This window comes from Pseudophryne corroboree, unplaced genomic scaffold, assembly GCF_028390025.1.
Source record: "Pseudophryne corroboree isolate aPseCor3 unplaced genomic scaffold, aPseCor3.hap2 scaffold_490, whole genome shotgun sequence".
NCBI classification, from domain to species: Eukaryota; Metazoa; Chordata; class Amphibia; order Anura; family Myobatrachidae; genus Pseudophryne; species Pseudophryne corroboree.
This window is the reverse complement of record NW_026970098.1, coordinates 257475-281283: the sequence shown is the minus strand read 5'-3', so window position 1 is coordinate 281283 and position 23809 is coordinate 257475. Positions and strand designations below refer to the sequence as shown.

General features: G+C 38.0%; 3 non-coding genes across 3 annotated transcripts; all 3 read right to left on the bottom strand.

The window, feature by feature from the left end:
• Positions 1-7: 7 nt before the first annotated feature.
• Positions 8-171, bottom strand: LOC135029499 (U1 spliceosomal RNA). Its single transcript, XR_010225626.1, has one exon. It is a non-coding gene; the product is annotated as a U1 spliceosomal RNA (small nuclear RNA).
• A 674-nt stretch (positions 172-845) lies between these two features.
• On the bottom strand, positions 846-1008 carry LOC135029582 (U1 spliceosomal RNA). The gene has a single exon (XR_010225700.1). It is a non-coding gene; the product is annotated as a U1 spliceosomal RNA (small nuclear RNA).
• A 152-nt stretch (positions 1009-1160) lies between these two features.
• On the bottom strand, positions 1161-1324 carry LOC135029687 (U1 spliceosomal RNA). The gene has a single exon (XR_010225789.1). It is a non-coding gene; the product is annotated as a U1 spliceosomal RNA (small nuclear RNA).
• Positions 1325-23809: the final 22485 nt, after the last annotated feature.

Here is a 23809-nt window from a genome sequence, read left to right as displayed (position 1 = left end):
AGCTGACCAGAGGAAAGCACAAACACAGTCCACCACTACCACAAATAATGCAGTCGAGTTTCCCACATTTGGGGAAATCACAGGGGTCAGCATACCCAGAATGCAATGAATGAACCTCACCCTGGGAAAACAATCTTCATGACAATAGTATCTCCTATGCAAAATAAGTATGATTTGGGATAGGGCTGGGGAGGGCCGCTGCTCAGGCACATCTCTGTCAAGTAAAGGAGATTCAACTGAGGCAGCACAAGGGAACTCTCATCTGGGGACAACAACTGCAGGGAGAACACATATTTTCAGATGAACATGGGGTGGCAGAAGGCTGCCTAATACTGAAGCACCCCCAAACAACAAACCAAATGCAACAACTAGTGCAAGCATTCCTGGGGGATGGCCTGCAGCAGATGGATTTGAATATGGTGATGTCATCCAAGCAGTGGGTCAAAGTTGGCTTCAACCCTTGTCTGCATATGAAAAGAGAAAAGGAGCGTGCAGGGCATGGAGGCCTTTTGTGGTGCTTGGATGACCCCTAGTTCGCATTAAGCACCCCCACCCTCCTTCGGTGTGGGGCTCATGTTGGCCATTCCCCAGCCCCTGAAGCATTCAAGCTGATTTCTTGCAGCAGCTGGGCACTGTAACAGCTCCAGAGCTGCTCTGTAAAGCAAGTAAAAGGGTGTGGGCCCTGCAGCACTACCCGTAGTTTGCATTGTGCATTGGGAGGCACAAAGTAAGCAGACGGGAGGAGAAGTCAGGATAGTGCACAAGGGTATAGAAGGGAGGGGCTCAAGAAAAAAGAAGTGGAACCAGACAGCAAACTAGGCTGGAGAGAGACCTGAGACAAAGAGATCTGAATTACATGAGAGCCGACCAGGGAAAACTCAAATTATGCAGTCAAGTTTCCCACATTTGGGGAAATCGCAGGGGCAGCACACCCAGAGTGCAATGGGTGAGCCTTGCCCTGGGAGAAGCAACTTCATGATCATAGTATCTCACCTGGCAGGTAAGTAGGAGTTGGGCTAGAGCTGGGGAGGGTCGCTGCTCGGGCACCCCCCTGTCAAGTGAAGGAGATCCAACTGAGGCAGCACAAGGGAACTCTCGAAAGAAGAACAAGGCTAGAGGAAGATCTGAGACAAAGAAATCTGAATTTTACCAGAGCTGACCAGAGGAAAGCACAAATACAGTCCCCCACTACCACAAATAATGCAGTCGAGTTTCCCACATTTGGGGAAATCACAGGGGTCAGCATACCCAGAATGCAATGAATGAACCTAACCCTGGGAGAACAATCTTCATGACCATGGTATCTCCTATGCAAAATAAGTATGATTTGGGATAGGGCTGGAGAGGGCCGTTGCTCAGGCACATCTCTGTCAAGTAAGTTGCATTTGATTTGTTGTTTGGGGGTGCTTCAGTATTAGGCAGCCTTCTGCCCTACCATGTTCATCTGAAAATATGTGTTCTCCCTGCAGTTGTTGTCCCCAGATGAGAGTTCCCTTGTGCTGCCTCAGTTGAATCTCCTTTTGGAGAAGACCTCAATAAGATTGTAGCTGATCTGGCTACTGCTAAAACAGCTTGCCTACCTAGTATGACTCCTACCACGCAGAAGGCTAAAAGTACTTTTCTTGGCCCTTTCATCCTCCAGGTAAAGCGTACCCAAGGTCAGGCATACCCAAAGCAAGCTCATGTTTCCAGACCTGCCAAGCCCAGACTGAAGCAATCCTGGGCTGCCCATCAGCCTGCTTCCAAAACGGACAAGCCTGCCGCATGACGGTGCAGGCCTCCCTCTGGGGGATCCCAGGGTGGGGGGCCCGACTTCTAGGTTTGGCAAAGAAAGGTATAATTCTAAGCTAGAGAATTCTGTTTGGAGCTCACCTTGTACTTTGTGAAGAAATAATCAGCATTGTGGCTGAGCAGATACATGTAGTGTGTGGCTGCAAACTGCATGGATCTGCTGCGTTGTAATGCTGATTCTTTTTTTTTGCAAAGTACCAATAGCTTCATATAATGTTCACAATTTTTATGCAGGATCAAATAGCTCAATAGGTAGGGTGTTTGATTAGAATTCAACAGGTTATAGGTTTGAATCCTGGGTATGGTAGTTTGAGATGTGTTATTTAATAAAGTATGTTGTTCTGACTGCCGGCATCCTATCACCTGGGATATCATACTAAATAAATGGAGTTGATCAAATTTTTTTTTTTTTTTTAACTAGGGACAATTTCCAGATACTTCCCTTTATAACTGAGATTGCCCCCTGGAACTTCACATCAGTTGACAACTATGCATGAGTGGGCAGTGCTTGCCCTGGATCTGTCCACCCATTTATGTGCCGCCATAAAATAAAGCATGACTAACAGTTATCCTGGGCGTACACTACACAATTATCTGTCAGGCTATCTATCCAGTCTGGATGGTTGGAATGAAAATCTGGTAATGTATAGGAGCAAATGTCAATTAACCATTTGCTCCCAAACACTAGAAAAGTGGTCAAAAATGGTCATTACACAAATTGGTTAAACCCAAAATTTAACCAATTTGTTTAGGGGACCATTTTTGTCCATTTTTTAGTGTTTGAGAGTAAATCGTTGATGGTCATTTGCTCACATAGATAACCGGATTTCTATTCCAACCAGCCAGTGTTGGAGAGATGGTCTGCCAGATTACATAATGCATACCAGAGCCATAACTAGACTTTTTGGTGCCCTGTGACAGAGAATTATATGCCCTCCCCCCCATTTTTGCAATATGGACAAAAGGCGCATGCCTTGTGGGGAAGGGGCATAACAAGATTGGTCTCAGAGAAAGCACATGAGATATGAAGATATATCTAGTATACTTGACACTCAATGGTTTGTGGTATTGCAGGGGTGCCCTCCTTAAATGCATATACAGTCACACATGGCATGTTTGTGTAAATGGCATATCAGCAGTCAGCACTAACTGGTGACATGCCATTTGTACAAGTAAGCCATGTGTGACTAATATATAAACATACTTTATTAAATAACACCTCAAACTATCATACCCAGGATTCAAACCTAAAACCTGTTAAATTCTAATCAAACACCCTACCCATTGAGCTACTTGATCCTGCATCTATTCTAACCTCCAAAAACAGATTCAGTTGCATTTTCCAGCGTGTTTTGTTTGCGCCTTTGCAAATGTCTTACATCGACAAACTTATTTAGTACTATTTTGCAAATAGGGTTACATTGTCGCAACATTGTGTTCCCTAATTGCTTGATTTTTTAAATGCAAAAATTGATAAAGACACCTGATAATTGCTCTGTGGAGTCTTCTTTTGTGTCTACTTCTTATCTACATTTAATTCCCTACCTATAATCAAGGCATTTTTAAATGCTGGGTGCTGCCAGGACGTGAGGCCTACCTAGTCTTTAGATCTGAATTTGAATGTACTTGTGAACTAACTTAATTTCCTACTTCTAAATTCATTCCTAAATTCACTACTTACATTAATCCTGTAGTTGGGCATTTTGAGCCTTCAATTGTGGGCATTGTTTTGTGTCCAGACCAGCAGCTGGTGGTGTGCATTTGCTGGAAAGGCATCGAAGACCTCCGATATGCTGCATCTCCTGATGTGTGTCTGCCTCAAGTGGCTGTCAGCAAATGCATGCTAGACACCCCATTCCAAGCTGATTGTGACATCACGGAACATGCATCATAGAACAGGCATGCTAGAACATGGGTCTTCAACCTGCGACCCTCCAGCTGCTGTGGAACTACATATCCCAGCATGCCCTGCCTCAGTTTTAGCATACCTTAAAAGCAAAACTGTGGCAGGGCATGCTGGGATGTGTAGTTTCACAGCAGCTGGAGGGCCACAGGATGAAGACCCATGTGCTAGAACCAAACCGCAGGTACATTGAATGCTAGCAAGCTGAATGTTTAAATCCTTTTTGTTCCGCAGCATTCCAATGCGGAAGATTCCATGGAACCAGAGATTATTCCATTGAGAAGGACATGCTGCCTGGATGACTGCACTGTGCAAATTAAATCACGGAGCCAGTTGGCTTGTGGGTGGCTCTGGTGACTGGGTGGTTGGGTGGGCGGTGTGTCGGAGGTGGAGCACATGCAAATGAATGTGTATCATCCAGCTAGTGAGAGAGAAAACTCATGTAGTAGTGTGCCTGCTTGTCAGTGAGTTATGCACCTTGCCAGACGTCAAATCTACATGGAGCAACTGGAGGGGACAAGAGCAGGTTTGGAAAATATAGACAGAAGAGCATATATGCTGGCGCATTCTCCATGATTGTGTCAGCTTATGTTTTGGTGCACTGCACTTTCCTCCACTAAGTTTTAGCCATTTTGTTTAAACGCAAGTGTAGTTGCTTCTCGCTCTTTTGGCTGTGATATTGTATTGTGGTTGAAGAGTCTGCTGGAGGGATTGTTTTCTTCATTGGCGAGAGACTGAAGATATTCCAGGATGGAAGGCTTGGGAACACTATCCGTTTTTCAGTTGTGGAAGAGTTGAAAGACCGGATTGGACTACATTCTATAGTAAAGGGTATCTTTGTATTTATTAATCCTCCCTTTATATGTGTCTGTCTTTCAATAAAGCTTTGGGCTTGTGATTCCGTCACCCTCTTACACTCCACACCCATAGCCTTATTAACTATTGTATTGTTTAAATGTATAGTGCAGTTCATGATTTATAGTGTAGGCTGACCTGTGCTGTAGTTCTTGAACTGTACTATACCGACAGCATTTGTATTGTGTTTTGGCTGTGCTGCAACACAGTACTTATGTGTGTAATGTTTATGTATGTTTTTTTGCTTCTTTATGTCAATAAAGACTGCTTTTTCAATCCAATATCTGAAAACAATCAATGTTTATCTTTGATGGCAATAGAAGTGGTATGATATTTGCTGCTTTTGAAAGGCAATATCTGATATGTCCCCTATCTGGGAACCATATATTAAATGGCTTTTCAGAAAAGGGAGATGGGAGAAGAGCTTTCAGTACTTGTAGGACCGATGCACATTTCCTATTCTAGCCTCCAAAAACAGATTCAGTTGCATTTTCCAGCGTGTTTTGGATGCGCCTTTGCAAATGTCTTACATCGACAAACTTATTTAGTACTATTTTGCAAATAGGGTTACATTGTTGCAACATTGTGTTCCCTAATTGCTTGATTTTTTAAATGCAACAATTGATAAAAACACCTGATAACTGCTCTGCGGAGTCTTATTTTGTGTCTACTTCTTATCTACATTTAATTCCGTACCTCTAATCAAGGCATTTTTAAATGCTGGCGGCTGCCAGGACGTGAGGCCTACCTAGACTTTAGATCTGAATTTGAATGTACTTGTGAACTAACTTAATTTCCTACTTCTAAATTCATTCCTAAATTCACTACTTACATGAATCCTGTAGTTGGGCATTTTGGGACTTCGATTGTGGGCATTGTTTTGTGTCCAGACCAGCAGCAGGTGGTGTGCATTTGCTGGAAAGGCATCGAAGACCTCCGATATGCTGCATCTCCTGATGTGTGTCTCCCTCAAGTGGCTGTCAGCAAATGCCTGCTAGACACCCCATTCCAAGCTGATTGTGACATCACGGAACATGCATCATAGAACAGGCATGCTAAAACATGGGTCTTCAACCTGCGACCCTCCAGCTGCTGTGGAACTACACATCCCAGCATGCCCTGCCTCAGTTTTAGCATACCTTATAGCAAAACTGTGGCAGGGCATGCTGGGATGTGTAGTTTCACAGCAGCTGGAGGGCCACAGGATGAAGACCCATGTGCTAGAGCCAAGCCGCAGGTACATTGAATGCTAGCAAGCTGAATATTTAAATCCTTTTTGTTCCGCAGCATTCCAATGCGGAAGATTCCATGGAACCAGAGATCCTTCCATTGAGAAGGACATGCTGCCTGGATGACTACACTGTGCAAATTAAATCACGGAGCCAGTTGGTTTGTGGGTGGCTCTGGTGACTGGGTGGTTGGGTGGGTGGTGTGTCGGAGGTGGAGCACATGCAAATGATTGTGTATCATCCAGCTAGTGAGAGTGAAAACTCATGCAGGAGTGTGCCTGCTTGTCAGTGGGTTATGCACCTTGCCAGACGTTAAATCTACATAGAGCAGCTGGAGGGGACAAGAGCAGGTTTGCAAAATATAGATAGAAGAGCATATATGCTGGCGCATTCTCCATGATTGTGTCAGCTTATGTTTTGGTGCACTGCACTTTCCTCCACTAAGTTTTAGCCATTTTTGTTAAGCTCAAGTGTAGTTGCTTCTCGGCCTTTTGGCTGTGATCTTGTATTGTGGTTGAAGGGTCTGCTGGAGGGAGGGATTGCTTTCTTCATTGGCGAAAGACCAAAGATATTCCAGGATGGAAGGCTTGGGAACACTATCCGTTTTTCAATTGTGGAAGAGTTGAAAGACCGGATTGGACTACATTCTATAGTAAAGGATGTCTTTCTATTTATTAATCCTCCCCTTATATGTGTCAGTCTTTCAATAAAGCTTCGGGCTTGTGATTCCCTCACCCTCTTACACTCCACACCCATAGCCTTATTAACTGTTGTATTATTGTACAGTTTAAATGTATAGTGCAGTTCATGATTTATAGTGTAGGCTGGCCTGTGCTGTAGTTCTTGAACTGTACTATACCGTCAGCATTTCTATTGTGTTTTGGCATTGCCGCAACGCGGTACTTATGTGTGTAATGTTTATGTATGTTTTTTTGCTTCTTTATGTGCATCGGTCCTACAAGTACTGAAAGCTCTTCTCCCATCTCCCTTTTCTGAAAAGCCATTTAATATATGGTTCCCAGATAGGGGACATATCAGATATTGCCTTTCAAAAGCATCAAATATCATACCACTTTTATTGCCATCAAAGATAAACATTGATTGTTTTCAGATATTGGCTTGAAAAAGCAGTTTTTATTGACATTAAAAAAACATACATAAACATTACACACATAAGTACAGTGTTGCAGCACAGCCAAAACACAATACAAATGCTGACGGTATAGTACAGTTCCAGAACTACAGCACAGGCCAGCCTACACTATAAATCATGAACTGCACTATACATTTAAACTATACAATAATACAACAGTTAATAAGGCTATGGGTGTGGAGTGTAAGAGGGTGAGGGATTCACAAAACCGAAGCTTTATTGTAACACAGACACATATAAGGGGAGGGTCAATAAATAGAAAGATATCCTTTACTATAGAATGTAGTCCAATCCGACCTCTGTGCTCTTCCACAACTGAAAAACAGATAGTGTTCCCAAGCCTTCCATCCTGGAATATCTTTGGTCTTTCGCCAATGAAGAAAACAATCCCTCCCTCCAGCAGACCCTTCAACCACGATACAAGATCACAGCCAAAAGGCCGAGAAGCAACTACACTTGAGCTTAACAAAAATGGCTAAAACTTAGTGGAGGAAAGTGCAGTGCACCAAAACATAAGCTGACACAATCATGGAGAATGCGCCAGCATATATGCTCTTCTATCTATAATTTGCAAACCTGCTCTTGTCCCCTCCAGCTGCTCTATGTAGATTTAACGTCTGGCAAGGTGCATAACCCACTGACAAGCAGGCACACTCCTGCATGAGTTTTCTCTCTCACTAGCTGGATGATACACAATCATTTGCATGCGCTCCACTTCCGACACACCACCCACCCAACCACCCAGTCACCAGAGCCACCCACAAGCCAACTGGCTCCGTGATTTAATTTGCACAGTGTAGTCATCCAGGCAGCATGTCCTTCTCAATGGAAGGATCTCTGGTTCCATGGAATCTTCCGCATTGGAATGCTGCGGAACAAAAAGGATTTAAATATTCAGCTTGCTAGCATTCAATGTACCTGCGGCTTGGCTCTAGCACATGGGTCTTCATCCTGTGGCCCTCCAGCTGCTGTGAAACTACACATCCCAGCATGCCCTGCCACAGTTTTGCTATTAAGGTATGCTAAAACTGAGGCAGGGCATGCTGGGATGTGTAGTTCCACAGCAGCTGGAGGGTCGCAGGTTGAAGACCCATGTTTTAGCATGCCTGTTCTATGATGCATGTTCCATGATGTCACAATAAGCTTGGAATGGGGTGTCTAGCAGGCATTTGCTGACAGCCACTTGAGGGAGACACACATCAGGAGATGCAGCATATCGGAGGCCTTCGATGCCTTTCCAGCAAATGCACACCACCTGCTGCTGGTCTGGACACAAAACAATGCCCACAATCGAAGTCCCAAAATGCCCAACTACAGGATTCATGTAAGTAGTGAATTTAGGAATGAATTTAGAAGTAGGAAATTAAGTTAGTTCACAAGTACATTCAAATTCAGATCTAAAGACTAAACACAAAACACAAAATAAGACTCCACAGAGCAATTATCAGGTGTCTTTATCAATTGTTGCATTTAAAAAATCAAGCAATTAGGGAACACAATGTTGCGACAATGTAACCCTATTTGCAAAATAGTACTAAATAAGTTTGTCGATGTAAGACATTTGCAAAGGCGCAAACAAAACACGCTGGAAAATGCAACTGAATCTGTTTTTGGAGGTTAGAAAAGATGCAGGATCAAGTAGCTCCATGGGTAGGGTGTTTGATTAGAATTCAACAGGTTATAGGTTTGAATCCAGGGTATGATAGTTTGAGGTGTTATTTAATAAAGTATGTTTATATATTAGTCACACATGGCTTACTTGTACAAATGGCATGTCACCAGTTAGTGCTGACTGCTGATATGCCTTTTGCACTAAAACAAATTAAAATGGTAAAAGTTATTGTACTTTAAGTAAAAATAAAAGCTAAAATATCAATCCCAGTTTTGGATTACTTTAATGAACAAAAAAAAAATGCATATAGCAAAGGATAGTTTCAATCTGCCTACCTCTGGGTTATGGGCCCAGCATGCTTCCATTGCAGTACTATGCTGCACATGTAAGTGCAAGAGATCCTGAAGCACTCACTCATCATGCGAAAGTACCAATGTGTTTCTTCATTGGTTGCTGGAAGAAACATCTTACAAAAACTCTCCAGATTATTGACTTTTTAAAGTTTTTCTAGGAAACGTTCTAGATGAATGCTTATTAATCTTTGTCAGTATGTACTTTTTGCAAAGTGTCTCTGTGGCGCAATCGGTTAGTGTGTTCAGCTATTAATCAAAAGGTTGGTGGTTCAATCCCACCCAGGGACGTAATTGACCTTGTAATCAGATTTTGGTGATATTTAAGTAGACAAGTCAAAATTGCAAACCCCCTCTTATGGTGTAGGGTACCTGGCCTTCTCTGATGTAATCAGAGTTAGATTTGATTAAGTGATTTTATAAAAAAAACAGCTAGGAAGCACAATTTAGCAGTGGGTTGCAGAGAAAAAGAAAAATGCTGGCAGAAAAATCCAATTGAGTGATTAAACAGCTCTTCATTTTCTGGGTTTATTTTTATGATAACAAATTTGTTCTCTGAAAAGTGTCCACAAAGCCAAGTATCTGATTAACATCTTTGTAGGGATGTTTTTTCACCTATTACTAAATTAAACTTGCTTCATTGGAAAGGCAGCAAGATGCATCCTCATTTCAATATCTACGGAAATAATACAGGTTGACACCAGGAAACATTAACGCCACTGCATCTTTGCTGTTTTCTCATGTGGAAGTCTGTTTAATGTGAAAACAAGGTGATATCTAATTAGCACACAGGTAAGGAATTAAGAAAATCTTTATTTAAGGGTGAAGATGTTTCTCACAAAATCGTTGCCCCAATGCATCATTGAAATTCAAGCTGGAAAGATGATTTTAATATATCACTTGTACATTTTGTATTGCTCTTCTGGTGACAATGTAGTTTGTTTTTGTCAATTACCATTTTAATAATCGGGTAAAGAAAATTAATTGGATTTTTGAAAGAAAACAATACTGTCAATATACTATTAAAACAAATTAAAATGGTAAAAGTTATTGTACTTTAAGTAAAAATAAAAGAGCAAAAATATCAATCCCAGTTTTGGATTAATTTAATTAACAAAAAAAAATGCATATAGTAGAGGATAGTTTCAATCTGCCTACCTCTGGGTTATGGACCCAGCATGCTTCCATTACAGTACTCTGCTGCACATGTAAGTGCAAGAGATCCTGAAGCACTCACTCGTCATGGGAAAGTACCAATGTGTTTCTTCATTGGTTGATGGAAGAAACATCTTACAAAAACTCTCCACATTATTGACTTTTTAAAATGTTTCTAGGAATCGTTCTAGATGAATGCTTATTAGCCTTTGTCAGTATGTACTTTTGCAAAGTGTCGCTGTGGCGCAATCAGTTAGTGTGTAAGGCTATTAACCAAAAGGTTGGTGGTTCAATCCCACCCAGGGACTTAATTGACCTTGTTATCAGATTTTGGTGATCTTTAAGTAGACAAGTCAAAATTTCAAACCCCCTGTTATGGTGTAGGGTACCTGGCCTTCTCTGATGTAATCAGAGTTAGATTTGATTCAGTGATTTTATAAAAACAGCTAGGAAGCACAATTTAGCAGTGGGTTGCAGAGAAAAAGAAATATGCTGGCAGAAAAATCCAATTGAGTGATTAAACAGCTCTTCATTTTCTGGCTTTATTTTTATGCTAACTAATTTGTTCTCTGAAAAGTGTCCACAAAGCCAAGTATCTGATTAACATATTTGTAGGGATGGTTTTTCACCTATTACTAAATTAAACTTGCTTCATTGGAAAGGCAGCAAGATGCATCCTCATTTCAATATCTACTGAAATAATACAGGTTGACACCAGGAAACATTAACGCCACTGCATCCTTGCTGCTTTCTCATGTGGAAGTCTGTTTAATGTGAAAACAAGGTGATATCTAATTAGCACACAGGTAAGGAATTAAGAAAATCTTTATTTAAGGGTGAAGATGTTTCTCACAAAATCGTTGCCCCAATGCATCATTGAAATTCAAGCTGGAAAGATGATTTTAATATATCACTTGTACATTTTGTATTGCTCTTCTGGTGACAATGTAGTTTGTTTTTGTCAATTACCATTTTAATAATAGGGTAAAGAAAATTAAGTGGATTTTTGAAAGAAAACAATACTGTCAATATACTATTAAAACAAATTAAAATGGTAAAAGTTATTGTACTTTAAGTAAAAATAAAAGCTAAAATATCAATCCCAGTTTTGGATTACTTTAATGAACAAAAAAAAATGCATATAGCAAAGGATAGTTTCAATCTGCCTACTTCTGGGTTATGGGCCCAGCATGCTTCCATTGCAGTACTCTGCTGCACATGTAAGTGCAAGAGATCCTGAAGCACTCACTCATCATGCGAAAGTACCAATGTGTTTCTTCATTGGTTGCTGGAAGAAACATCTTACAAAAACTCTCCAGATTATTGACTTTTTAAAGTTTTTCTAGGAAACGTTCTAGATGAATGCTTATTAGTCTTTGTCAGTATGGACTTTTTGCAAAGTGTCTCTGTGGCGCAATCGGTTAGTGTGTTCAGCTATTAGTCAAAAGGTTGGTGGTTCAATCCCACCCAGGGACGTAATTGACCTTGTGATCAGATTTTGGTGATATTTAAGTAGACAAGTCAAAATTGCAAACCCCCTCTTATGGTGTAGGGTACCTGGCCTTCTCTGATGTAATCAGAGTTAGATTTGATTAAGTGATTTTATAAAAAATCAGCTAGGAAGCACAATTTAGCAGTGGGTTGCAGAGAAAAAGAAAAATGCTGGCAGAAAAATCCAATTGAGTGATTAAACAGCTCTTCATTTTCTGGCTTTATTTTTATGATAACAAATTTGTTCTCTGAAAAGTGTCCACAAAGCCAAGTATCTGATTAACATCTTTGTAGGGATGGTTTTTCACCTATTACTAAATTAAACTTGCTTCATTGGAAAGGCAGCAAGATGCATCCTCATTTCAATATCTACGGAAATAATACAGGTTGACACCAGGAAACATTAACGCCACTGCATCTTTGCTGTTTTCTCATGTGGAAGTCTGTTTAATGTGAAAACAAGGTGATATCTAATTAGCACACAGGTAAGGAATTAAGAAAATCTTTATTTAAGGGTGAAGATGTTTCTCACAAAATCGTTGCCCCAATGCATCATTGAAATTCAAGCTGGAAAGATGATTTTAATATATCACTTGTACATTTTGTATTGCTCTTCTGGTGACAATGTAGTTTGTTTTTGTCAATTACCATTTTAATAATCGGGTAAAGAAAATTAATTGGATTTTTGAAAGAAAACAATACTGTCAATATACTATTAAAACAAATTAAAATGGTAAAAGTTATTGTACTTTAAGTAAAAATAAAAGAGCAAAAATATCAATCCCAGTTTTGGATTACTTTAATTAACAAAAAAAATGCATATAGCAGAGGATAGTTTCAATCTGCCTACCTCTGGGTTATGGACCCAGCATGCTTCCATTACAGTACTCTGCTGCACATGTAAGTGCAAGAGATCCTGAAGCACTCACTCATCATGGGAAAGTACCAATGTGTTTCTTCATTGGTTGATGGAAGAAACATCTTACAAAAACTCTCCACATTATTGACTTTTTAAAATGTTTCTATGAATCGTTCTAGATGAATGCTTATTAGCCTTTGTCAGTATATAGTTTTGCAAAGTGTCGCTGTGGCGCAATCAGTTAGTGTGTAAGGCTATTAACCAAAAGGTTGGTGGTTCAATCCCACCCAGGGACTTAATTGACCTTGTGATCAGATTTTGGTGATCTTTAAGTAGACAAGTCAAAATTTCAAACCCCCTGTTATGGTGTAGGGTACCTGGCCTTCTCTGATGTAATCAGAGTTAGATTTGATTCAGTGATTTTATAAAAACAGCTAGGAAGCACAATTTAGCAGTGGGTTGCAGAGAAAAAGAAATATGCTGGCAGAAAAATCCAATTGAGTGATTAAACAGCTCTTCATTTTCTGGCTTTATTTTAATGCTAACTAATTTGTTCTCTGAAAAGTGTCCACAAAGCCAAGTATCTGATTAACATATTTGTAGTGATGGTTTTTCACCTATTACTAAATTAAACTTGCTTCATTGGAAAGGCAGCAAGATGCATCCTCATTTCAATATCTACTGAAATAATACAGGTTGACACCAGGAAACATTAACGCCACTGCATCCTTGCTGCTTTCTCATGTGGAAGTCTGTTTAATGTGAAAACAAGGTGATATCTAATTAGCACACAGGTAAGGAATTAAGAAAATCTTTATTTAAGGGTGAAGATGTTTCTCACAAAATCGTTGCCCCAATGCATCATTGAAATTCAAGCTGGAAAGATGATTTTAATATATCACTTGTACATTTTGTATTGCTCTTCTGGTGACAATGTAGTTTGTTTTTGTCAATTACCATTTTAATAATCGGGTAAAGAAAATTAATTGGATTTTTGAAAGAAAACAATACTGTCAATATACTATTAAAACAAATTAAAATGGTAAAAGTTATTGTACTTTAAGTAAAAATAAAAGCTAAAATATCAATCCCAGTTTTGGATTACTTTAATGAACAAAAAAAAATGCATATAGCAAAGGATAGTTTCAATCTGCCTACCTCTGGGTTATGGGCCCAGCATGCTTCCAGTGCAGTACTCTGCTGCACATGTAAGTGCAAGAGATCCTGAAGCACTCACTCATCATGCGAAAGTACCAATGTGTTTCTTCATTGGTTGCTGGAAGAAACATCTTACAAACACTCTCCAGATTATTGACTTTTTAAAGTTTTTCTAGGAAACGTTCTAGATGAATGCTTATTAGTCTTTGTCAGTATATACTTTTTGCAAAGTGTCTCTGTGGCGCAATCGGTTAGTGTGTTCAGCTATTAATCAAAAGGTTGGTGGTTCAATCCCACCCAGGGACGTAATTGACCTTGTGATCAGATTTTGGTGATATTTAAGTAGACAAGTCAAAATTGCAAACCCCCTCTTATGGTGTAGGGTACCTGGCCTTCTCTGATGTAATCAGAGTTAGATTTGATTCAGTGATTTTATAAAAACAGCTAGGAAGCACAATTTAGCAGTGGGTTGCAGAGAAAAAGAAATATGCTGGCAGAAAAATCCAATTGAGTGATTAAACAGCTCTTCATTTTCTGGCTTTATTTTTATGCTAACTAATTTGTTCTCTGAAAAGTGTCCACAAAGCCAAGTATCTGATTAACATATTTGTAGTGATGGTTTTTCACCTATTACTAAATTAAACTTGCTTCATTGGAAAGGCAGCAAGATGCATCCTCATTTCAATATCTACTGAAATAATACAGGTTGACACCAGGAAACATTAACGCCACTGCATCCTTGCTGCTTTCTCATGTGGAAGTCTGTTTAATGTGAAAACAAGGTGATATCTAATTAGCACACAGGTAAGGAATTAAGAAAATCTTTATTTAAGGGTGAAGATGTTTCTCACAAAATCGTTGCCCCAATGCATCATTGAAATTCAAGCTGGAAAGATGATTTTAATATATCACTTGTACATTTTGTATTGCTCTTCTGGTGACAATGTAGTTTGTTTTTGTCAATTACCATTTTAATAATCGGGTAAAGAAAATTAATTGGATTTTTGAAAGAAAACAATACTGTCAATATAGTATTAAAACAAATTAAAATGGTAAAAGTTATTGTACTTTAAGTAAAAATAAAAGCTAAAATATCAATCCCAGTTTTGGATTACTTTAATGAACAAAAAAAAAATGCATATAGCAAAGGATAGTTTCAATCTGCCTACCTCTGGGTTATGGGCCCAGCATGCTTCCAGTGCAGTACTCTGCTGCACATGTAAGTGCAAGAGATCCTGAAGCACTCACTCATCATGCGAAAGTACCAATGTGTTTCTTCATTGGTTGCTGGAAGAAACATCTTACAAACACTCTCCAGATTATTGACTTTTTAAAGTTTTTCTAGGAAACGTTCTAGATGAATGCTTATTAGTCTTTGTCAGTATGTACTTTTTGCAAAGTGTCTCTGTGGCGCAATCGGTTAGTGTGTTCAGCTATTAATCAAAAGGTTGGTGGTTCAATCCCACCCAGGGACGTAATTGACCTTGTGATCAGATTTTGGTGATATTTAAGTAGACAAGTCAAAATTTCGAAAACCCCTGTTATGGTGTAGGGTACCTGGCCTTCTCTGATGTAATCAGAGTTAGATTTGATTCAGTGATTTTATAAAAACAGCTAGGAAGCACAATTTAGCAGTGGGTTGCAGAGAAAAAGAAATATGCTGGCAAAAAAATCCAATTGACTGATTAAACAGCTCTTCATTTTCTGGCTTTATTTTTATGCTAACAAATTTGTTCTCTGAAAAGTGTCCACAAAGCCAAGTATCTGATTAACATCTTTGTAGGGATGGTTTTTCACCTATTACTAAATTAAACTTGCTTCATTGGAAAGGCAGCAAGATGCATCCTCATTTCAATATCTACTGAAATAATACAGGTTGACACCAGGAAACATTAACGCCACTGCATCCTTGCTGCTTTCTCATGTGGAAGTCTGTTTAATGTGAAAACAAGGTGATATCTAATTAGCACACAGGTAAGGAATTAAGAAAATCTTTATTTAAGGGTGAAGATGTTTCTCACAAAATCGTTGCCCCAATGCATCATTGAAATTCAAGCTGGAAAGATGATTTTAATATATCACTTGTACATTTTGTATTGCTCTTCTGGTGACAATGTAGTTTGTTTTTGTCAATTACCATTTTAATAATCGGGTAAAGAAAATTAATTGGATTTTTGAAAGAAAACAATACTGTCAATATACTATTAAAACAAATTAAAATGGTAAAAGTTATTGTACTTTAAGTAAAAATAAAAGAGCAAAAATATCAATCCCAGTTTTGGATTACTTTAATTAACAAAAAAAAAATGCATATAGCAGAGGATAGTTTCAATCTGCCTACCTCTGGGTTATGGACCCAGCATGCTTCCATTACAGTACTCTGCTGCACATGTAAGTGCAAGAGATCCTGAAGCACTCACTCATCATGGGAAAGTACCAATGTGTTTCTTCATTGGTTGATGGAAGAAACATCATACAAAAACTCTCCACATTATTGACTTTTTAAAATGTTTCTAGGAATCGTTCTAGATGAATGCTTATTAGCCTTTGTCAGTATGTACTTTTGCAAAGTGTCGCGGTGGCGCAATCAGTTAGTGTGTAAGGCTATTAACCAAAAGGTTGGTGGTTCAATCCCACCCAGGGACTTAATTGACCTTGTTATCAGATTTTGGTGATCTTTAAGTAGACAAGTCAAAATTTCAAACCCCCTGTTATGGTGTAGGGTACCTGGCCTTCTCTGATGTAATCAGAGTTAGATTTGATTCAGTGATTTTATAAAAACAGCTAGGAAGCACAATTTAGCAGTGGGTTGCAGAGAAAAAGAAAAATGCTGGCAGAAAAATCCAATTGAGTAATTAAACAGCTCTTCATTTTCTGGCTTTATTTTTATGCTAACTAATTTGTTCTCTGAAAAGTGTCCACAAAGCCAAGTATCTGATTAACATATTTGTAGGGATGGTTTTTCACCTATTACTAAATTAAACTTGCTTCATTGGAAAGGCAGCAAGATGCATCCTCATTTCAATATCTACTGAAATAATACAGGTTGACACCAGGAAACATTAACGCCACTGCATCCTTGCTGCTTTCTCATGTGGAAGTCTGTTTAATGTGAAAACAAGGTGATATCTAATTAGCACACAGGTAAGGAATTAAGAAAATCTTTATTTAAGGGTGAAGATGTTTCTCACAAAATCGTTGCCCCAATGCATCATTGAAATTCAAGCTGGAAAGATGATTTTAATATATCACTTGTACATTTTGTATTGCTCTTCTGGTGACAATGTAGTTTGTTTTTGTCAATTACCATTTTAATAATAGGGTAAAGAAAATTAAGTGGATTTTTGAAAGAAAACAATACTGTCAATATACTATTAAAACAAATTAAAATGGTAAAAGTTATTGTACTTTAAGTAAAAATAAAAGCTAAAATATCAATCCCAGTTTTGGATTACTTTAATGAACAAAAAAAAATGCATATAGCAAAGGATAGTTTCAATCTGCCTACCTCTGGGTTATGGACCCAGCATGCTTCCATTGCAGTACTCTGCTGCACATGTAAGTGCAAGAGATCCTGAAGCACTCACTCATCATGCGAAAGTACCAATGTGTTTCTACATTGGTTGCTGGAAGAAACATCTTACAAACACTCTCCAGATTATTGACTTTTTAAAGTTTTTCTAGGAAACGTTCTAGATGAATGCTTATTAGTCTTTGTCAGTATATACTTTTTGCAAAGTGTCTCTGTGGCGCAATCGGTTAGTGTGTTCAGCTATTAATCAAAAGGTTGGTGGTTCAATCCCACCCAGGGACGTAATTGACCTTGTGATCAGATTTTGGTGATATTTAAGTAGACAAGTCAAAATTGCAAACCCCCTCTTATGGTGTAGGGTACCTGGCCTTCTCTGATGTAATCAGAGTTAGATTTGATTCAGTGATTTTATAAAAACAGCTAGGAAGCACAATTTAGCAGTGGGTTGCAGAGAAAAAGAAATATGCTGGCAGAAAAATCCAATTGAGTGATTAAACAGCTCTTCATTTTCTGGCTTTATTTTTATGCTAACTAATTTGTTCTCTGAAAAGTGTCCACAAAGCCAAGTATCTGATTAACATATTTGTAGTGATGGTTTTTCACCTATTACTAAATTAAACTTGCTTCATTGGAAAGGCAGCAAGATGCATCCTCATTTCAATATCACCTGAAATAATACAGGTTGACACCAGGAAACATTAACGCCACTGCATCCTTGCTGCTTTCTCATGTGGAAGTCTGTTTAATGTGAAAACAAGGTGATATCTAATTAGCACACAGGTAAGGAATTAAGAAAATCTTTATTTAAGGGTGAAGATGTTTCTCACAAAATCGTTGCCCCAATGCATCATTGAAATTCAAGCTGGAAAGATGATTTTAATATATCACTTGTACATTTTGTATTGCTCTTCTGGTGACAATGTAGTTTGTTTTTGTCAATTACCATTTTAATAATCGGGTAAAGAAAATTAATTGGATTTTTGAAAGAAAACAATACTGTCAATATACTATTAAAAAAAATTAAAATGGTAAAAGTTATTGTACTTTAAGTAAAAATAAAAGCTAAAATATCAATCCCAGTTTTGGATTACTTTAATGAACAAAAAAAAATGCATATAGCAAAGGATAGTTTCAATCTGCCTACCTCTGGGTTATGGGCCCAGCATGCTTCCAGTGCAGTACTCTGCTGCACATGTAAGTGCAAGAGATCCTGAAGCACTCACTCATCATGCGAAAGTACCAATGTGTTTCTTCATTGGTTGCTGGAAGAAACATCTTACAAAAACTCTCCAGATTATTGACTTTTTAAAGTTTTTCTAGGAAACGTTCTAGATGAATGCTTATTAGTCTTTGTCAGTATGTACGTTTTGCAAAGTGTCTCTGTGGCGCAATCGGTTAGTGTGTTCAGCTATTAATCAAAAGGTTGGTGGTTCAATCCCACCCAGGGACGTAATTGACCTTGTGATCAGATTTTGGTGATATTTAAGTAGACAAGTCAAAATTTCGAAAACCCCTGTTATGGTGTAGGGTACCTGGCCTTCTCTGATGTAATCAGAGTTAGATTTGATTCAGTGATTTTATAAAAACAGCTAGGAAGCACAATTTAGCAGTGGGTTGCAGAGAAAAAGAAATATGCTGGCAAAAAAATCCAATTGACTGATTAAACAGCTCTTCATTTTCTGGCTTTATTTTTATGCTAACAAATTTGTTCTCTGAAAAGTGTCCACAAAGCCAAGTATCTGATTAACATCTTTGTAGGGATGGTTTTTCACCTATTACTAAATTAAACTTGCTTCATTGGAAAGGCAGCAAGATGCATCCTCATTTCAATATCTACTGAAATAATACAGGTTGACACCAGGAAACATTAACGCCACTGCATCCTTGCTGCTTTCTCATGTGGAAGTCTGTTTAATGTGAAAACAAGGTGATATCTAATTAGCATACAGGTAAGGAATTAAGAAAATCTTTATTTAAGGGTGAAGATGTTTCTCACAAAATCGTTGCCCCAATGCATCATTGAAATTCAAGCTGGAAAGATGATTTTAATATATCACTTGTACATTTTGTATTGCTCTTCTGGTGACAATGTAGTTTGCTTTTGTCAATTACCATTTTAATAATCGGGTAAAGAAAATTAATTGGATTTTTGAAAGAAAACAATACTGTCAATATACTATTAAAACAAATTAAAATGGTAAAAGTTATTGTACTTTAAGTAAAAATAAAAGAGCAAAAATATCAATCCCAGTTTTGGATTACTTTAATTAACAAAAAAAAAATGCATATAGCAGAGGATAGTTTCAATCTGCCTACCTCTGGGTTATGGACCCAGCATGCTTCCATTACAGTACTCTGCTGCACATGTAAGTGCAAGAGATCCTGAAGCACTCACTCATCATGGGAAAGTACCAATGTGTTTCTTCATTGGTTGCTGGAAGAAACATCTTACAAAAACTCTCCAGATTATTGACTTTTTAAAGTTTTTCTAGGAAACGTTCTAGATGAATGCTTATTAGTCTTTGTCAGTATGGACTTTTTGCAAAGTGTCTCTGTGGCGCAATCGGTTAGTGTGTTCAGCTATTAATCAAAAGGTTGGTGGTTCAATCCCACCCAGGGACGTAATTGACCTTGTGATCAGATTTTGGTGATATTTAAGTAGACAAGTCAAAATTGCAAACCCCCTCTTATGGTGTAGGGTACCTGGCCTTCTCTGATGTAATCAGAGTTAGATTTGATTAAGTGATTTTATAAAAAATCAGCTAGGAAGCACAATTTAGCAGTGGGTTGCAGAGAAAAAGAAAAATGCTGGCAGAAAAATCCAATTGAGTGATTAAACAGCTCTTCATTTTCTGGCTTTATTTTTATGATAACAAATTTGTTCTCTGAAAAGTGTCCACAAAGCCAAGTATCTGATTAACATCTTTGTAGGGATGGTTTTTCACCTATTACTAAATTAAACTTGCTTCATTGGAAAGGCAGCAAGATGCATCCTCATTTCAATATCTACGGAAATAATACAGGTTGACACCAGGAAACATTAACGCCACTGCATCTTTGCTGTTTTCTCATGTGGAAGTCTGTTTAATGTGAAAACAAGGTGATATCTAATTAGCACACAGGTAAGGAATTAAGAAAATCTTTATTTAAGGGTGAAGATGTTTCTCACAAAATCGTTGCCCCAATGCATCATTGAAATTCAAGCTGGAAAGATGATTTTAATATATCACTTGTACATTTTGTATTGCTCTTCTGGTGACAATGTAGTTTGTTTTTGTCAATTACCATTTTAATAATCGGGTAAAGAAAATTAATTGGATTTTTGAAAGAAAACAATACTGTCAATATACTATTAAAACAAATTAAAATGGTAAAAGTTATTGTACTTTAAGTAAAAATAAAAGAGCAAAAATATCAATCCCAGTTTTGGATTACTTTAATTAACAAAAAAAATGCATATAGCAGAGGATAGTTTCAATCTGCCTACCTCTGGGTTATGGACCCAGCATGCTTCCATTACAGTACTCTGCTGCACATGTAAGTGCAAGAGATCCTGAAGCACTCACTCATCATGGGAAAGTACCAATGTGTTTCTTCATTGGTTGATGGAAGAAACATCTTACAAAAACTCTCCACATTATTGACTTTTTAAAATGTTTCTAGGAATCGTTCTAGATGAATGCTTATTAGCCTTTGACAGTATATAGTTTTGCAAAGTGTCGCTGTTGCGCAATCAGTTAGTGTGTAAGGCTATTAACCAAAAGGTTGGTGGTTCAATCCCACCCAGGGACTTAATTGACCTTGTTATCAGATTTTGGTGATCTTTAAGTAGACAAGTCAAAATTTCAAACCCCCTGTTATGGTGTAGGGTACCTGGCCTTCTCTGATGTAATCAGAGTTAGATTTGATTCAGTGATTTTATAAAAACAGCTAGGAAGCACAATTTAGCAGTGGGTTGCAGAGAAAAAGAAATATGCTGGCAGAAAAATCCAATTGAGTGATTAAACAGCTCTTCATTTTCTGGCTTTATTTTTATGCTAACTAATTTGTTCTCTGAAAAGTGTCCACAAAGCCAAGTATCTGATTAACATATTTGTAGTGATGGTTTTTCACCTATTACTAAATTAAACTTGCTTCATTGGAAAGGCAGCAAGATGCATCCTCATTTCAATATCTACTGAAATAATACAGGTTGACACCAGGAAACATTAACGCCACTGCATCCTTGCTGCTTTCTCATGTGGAAGTCTGTTTAATGTGAAAACAAGGTGATATCTAATTAGCACACAGGTAAGGAATTAAGAAAATCTTTATTTAAGGGTGAAGATGTTTCTCACAAAATCGTTGCCCCAATGCATCATTGAAATTCAAGCTGGAAAGATGATTTTAATATATCACTTGTACATTTTGTATTGCTCTTCTGGTGACAATGTAGTTTGTTTTTGTCAATTACCATTTTAATAATCGGGTAAAGAAAATTAATTGGATTTTTGAAAGAAAACAATACTGTCAATATACTATTAAAACAAATTAAAATGGTAAAAGTTATTGTACTTTAAGTAAAAATAAAAGCTAAAATATCAATCCCAGTTTTGGATTACTTTAATGAACAAAAAAAAAATGCATATAGCAAAGGATAGTTTCAATCTGCCTACCTCTGGGTTATGGGCCCAGCATGCTTCCAGTGCAGTACTCTGCTGCACATGTAAGTGCAAGAGATCCTGAAGCACTCACTCATCATGCGAAAGTACCAATGTGTTTCTTCATTGGTTGCTGGAAGAAACATCTTACAAAAACTCTCCAGATTATTGACTTTTTAAAGTTTTTCTAGGAAACGTTCTAGATGAATGCTTATTAGTCTTTGTCAGTATGTACTTTTTGCAAAGTGTCTCTGTGGCGCAATCGGTTAGTGTGTTCAGCTATTAATCAAAAGGTTGGTGGTTCAATCCCACCCAGGGATGTAATTGACCTTGTGATCAGATTTTGGTGATATTTAAGTAGACAAGTCAAAATTTCGAAAACCCCTGTTATGGTGTAGGGCATAGGTTCTCAAACTCGGTCCTCAGGACCCCACACAGTGCATGTTTTGCAGGTAACCCAGCAGGTGCACAGGTGTATTAATTACTCACTGACACATTTTTAGAGGTCCACAGGTGGAGCTAATTATTTCTCTTGCGATTCTGTGAGGAGACCTGCAAAACATGCACTGTGTGGGGTCCTGAGGACTGAGTTTGAGAACCTGTGGTGTAGGGTACCTGGCCTTCTCTGATGTAATCAGAGTTAGATTTGATTCAGTGATTTTATAAAAACAGCTAGGAAGCACAATTTAGCAGTGGGTTGCAGAGAAAAAGAAATATGCTGGCAAAAAAATCCAATTGACTGATTAAACAGCTCTTCATTTTCTGGCTTTATTTTTATGCTAACAAATTTGTTCTCTGAAAAGTGTCCACAAAGCCAAGTATCTGATTAACATCTTTGTAGGGATGGTTTTTCACCTATTACTAAATTAAACTTGCTTCATTGGAAAGGCAGCAAGATGCATCCTCATTTCAATATCTACTGAAATAATACAGGTTGACACCAGGAAACATTAACGCCACTGCATCCTTGCTGCTTTCTCATGTGGAAGTCTGTTTAATGTGAAAACAAGGTGATATCTAATTAGCACACAGGTAAGGAATTAAGAAAATCTTTATTTAAGGGTGAAGATGTTTCTCACAAAATCGTTGCCCCAATGCATCATTGAAATTCAAGCTGGAAAGATGATTTTAATATATCACTTGTACATTTTGTATTGCTCTTCTGGTGACAATGTAGTTTGCTTTTGTCAATAACCATTTTAATAATCGGGTAAAGAAAATTAATTGGATTTTTGAAAGAAAACAATACTGTCAATATACTATTAAAACAAATTAAAATGGTAAAAGTTATTGTACTTTAAGTAAAAATAAAAGAGCAAAAATATCAATCCCAGTTTTGGATTACTTTAATTAACAAAAAAAAAATGCATATAGCAGAGGATAGTTTCAATCGGCCTACCTCTGGGTTATGGACCCAGCATGCTTCCATTACAGTACTCTGCTGCACATGTAAGTGCAAGAGATCCTGAAGCACTCACTCATCATGGGAAAGTACCAATGTGTTTCTTCATTGGTTGATGGAAGAAACATCATACAAAAACTCTCCACATTATTGACTTTTTAAAATGTTTCTAGGAATCGTTCTAGATGAATGCTTATTAGCCTTTGTCAGTATGTACTTTTGCAAAGTGTCGCGGTGGCGCAATCAGTTAGTGTGTAAGGCTATTAACCAAAAGGGTGGTGGTTCAATCCCACCCAGGGACTTAATTGACCTTGTTATCAGATTTTGGTGATCTTTAAGTAGACAAGTCAAAATTTCAAACCCCCTGTTATGGTGTAGGGTACCTGGCCTTCTCTGATGTAATCAGAGTTAGATTTGATTCAGTGATTTTATAAAAACAGCTAGGAAGCACAATTTAGCAGTGGGTTGCAGAGAAAAAGAAAAATGCTGGCAGAAAAATCCAATTGAGTGATTAAACAGCTCTTCATTTTCTGGCTTTATTTTTATGCTAACTAATTTGTTCTCTGAAAAGTGTCCACAAAGCCAAGTATCTGATTAACATATTAGTAGGGATGGTTTTTCACCTATTACTAAATTAAACTTGCTTCATTGGAAAGGCAGCAAGATGCATCCTCATTTC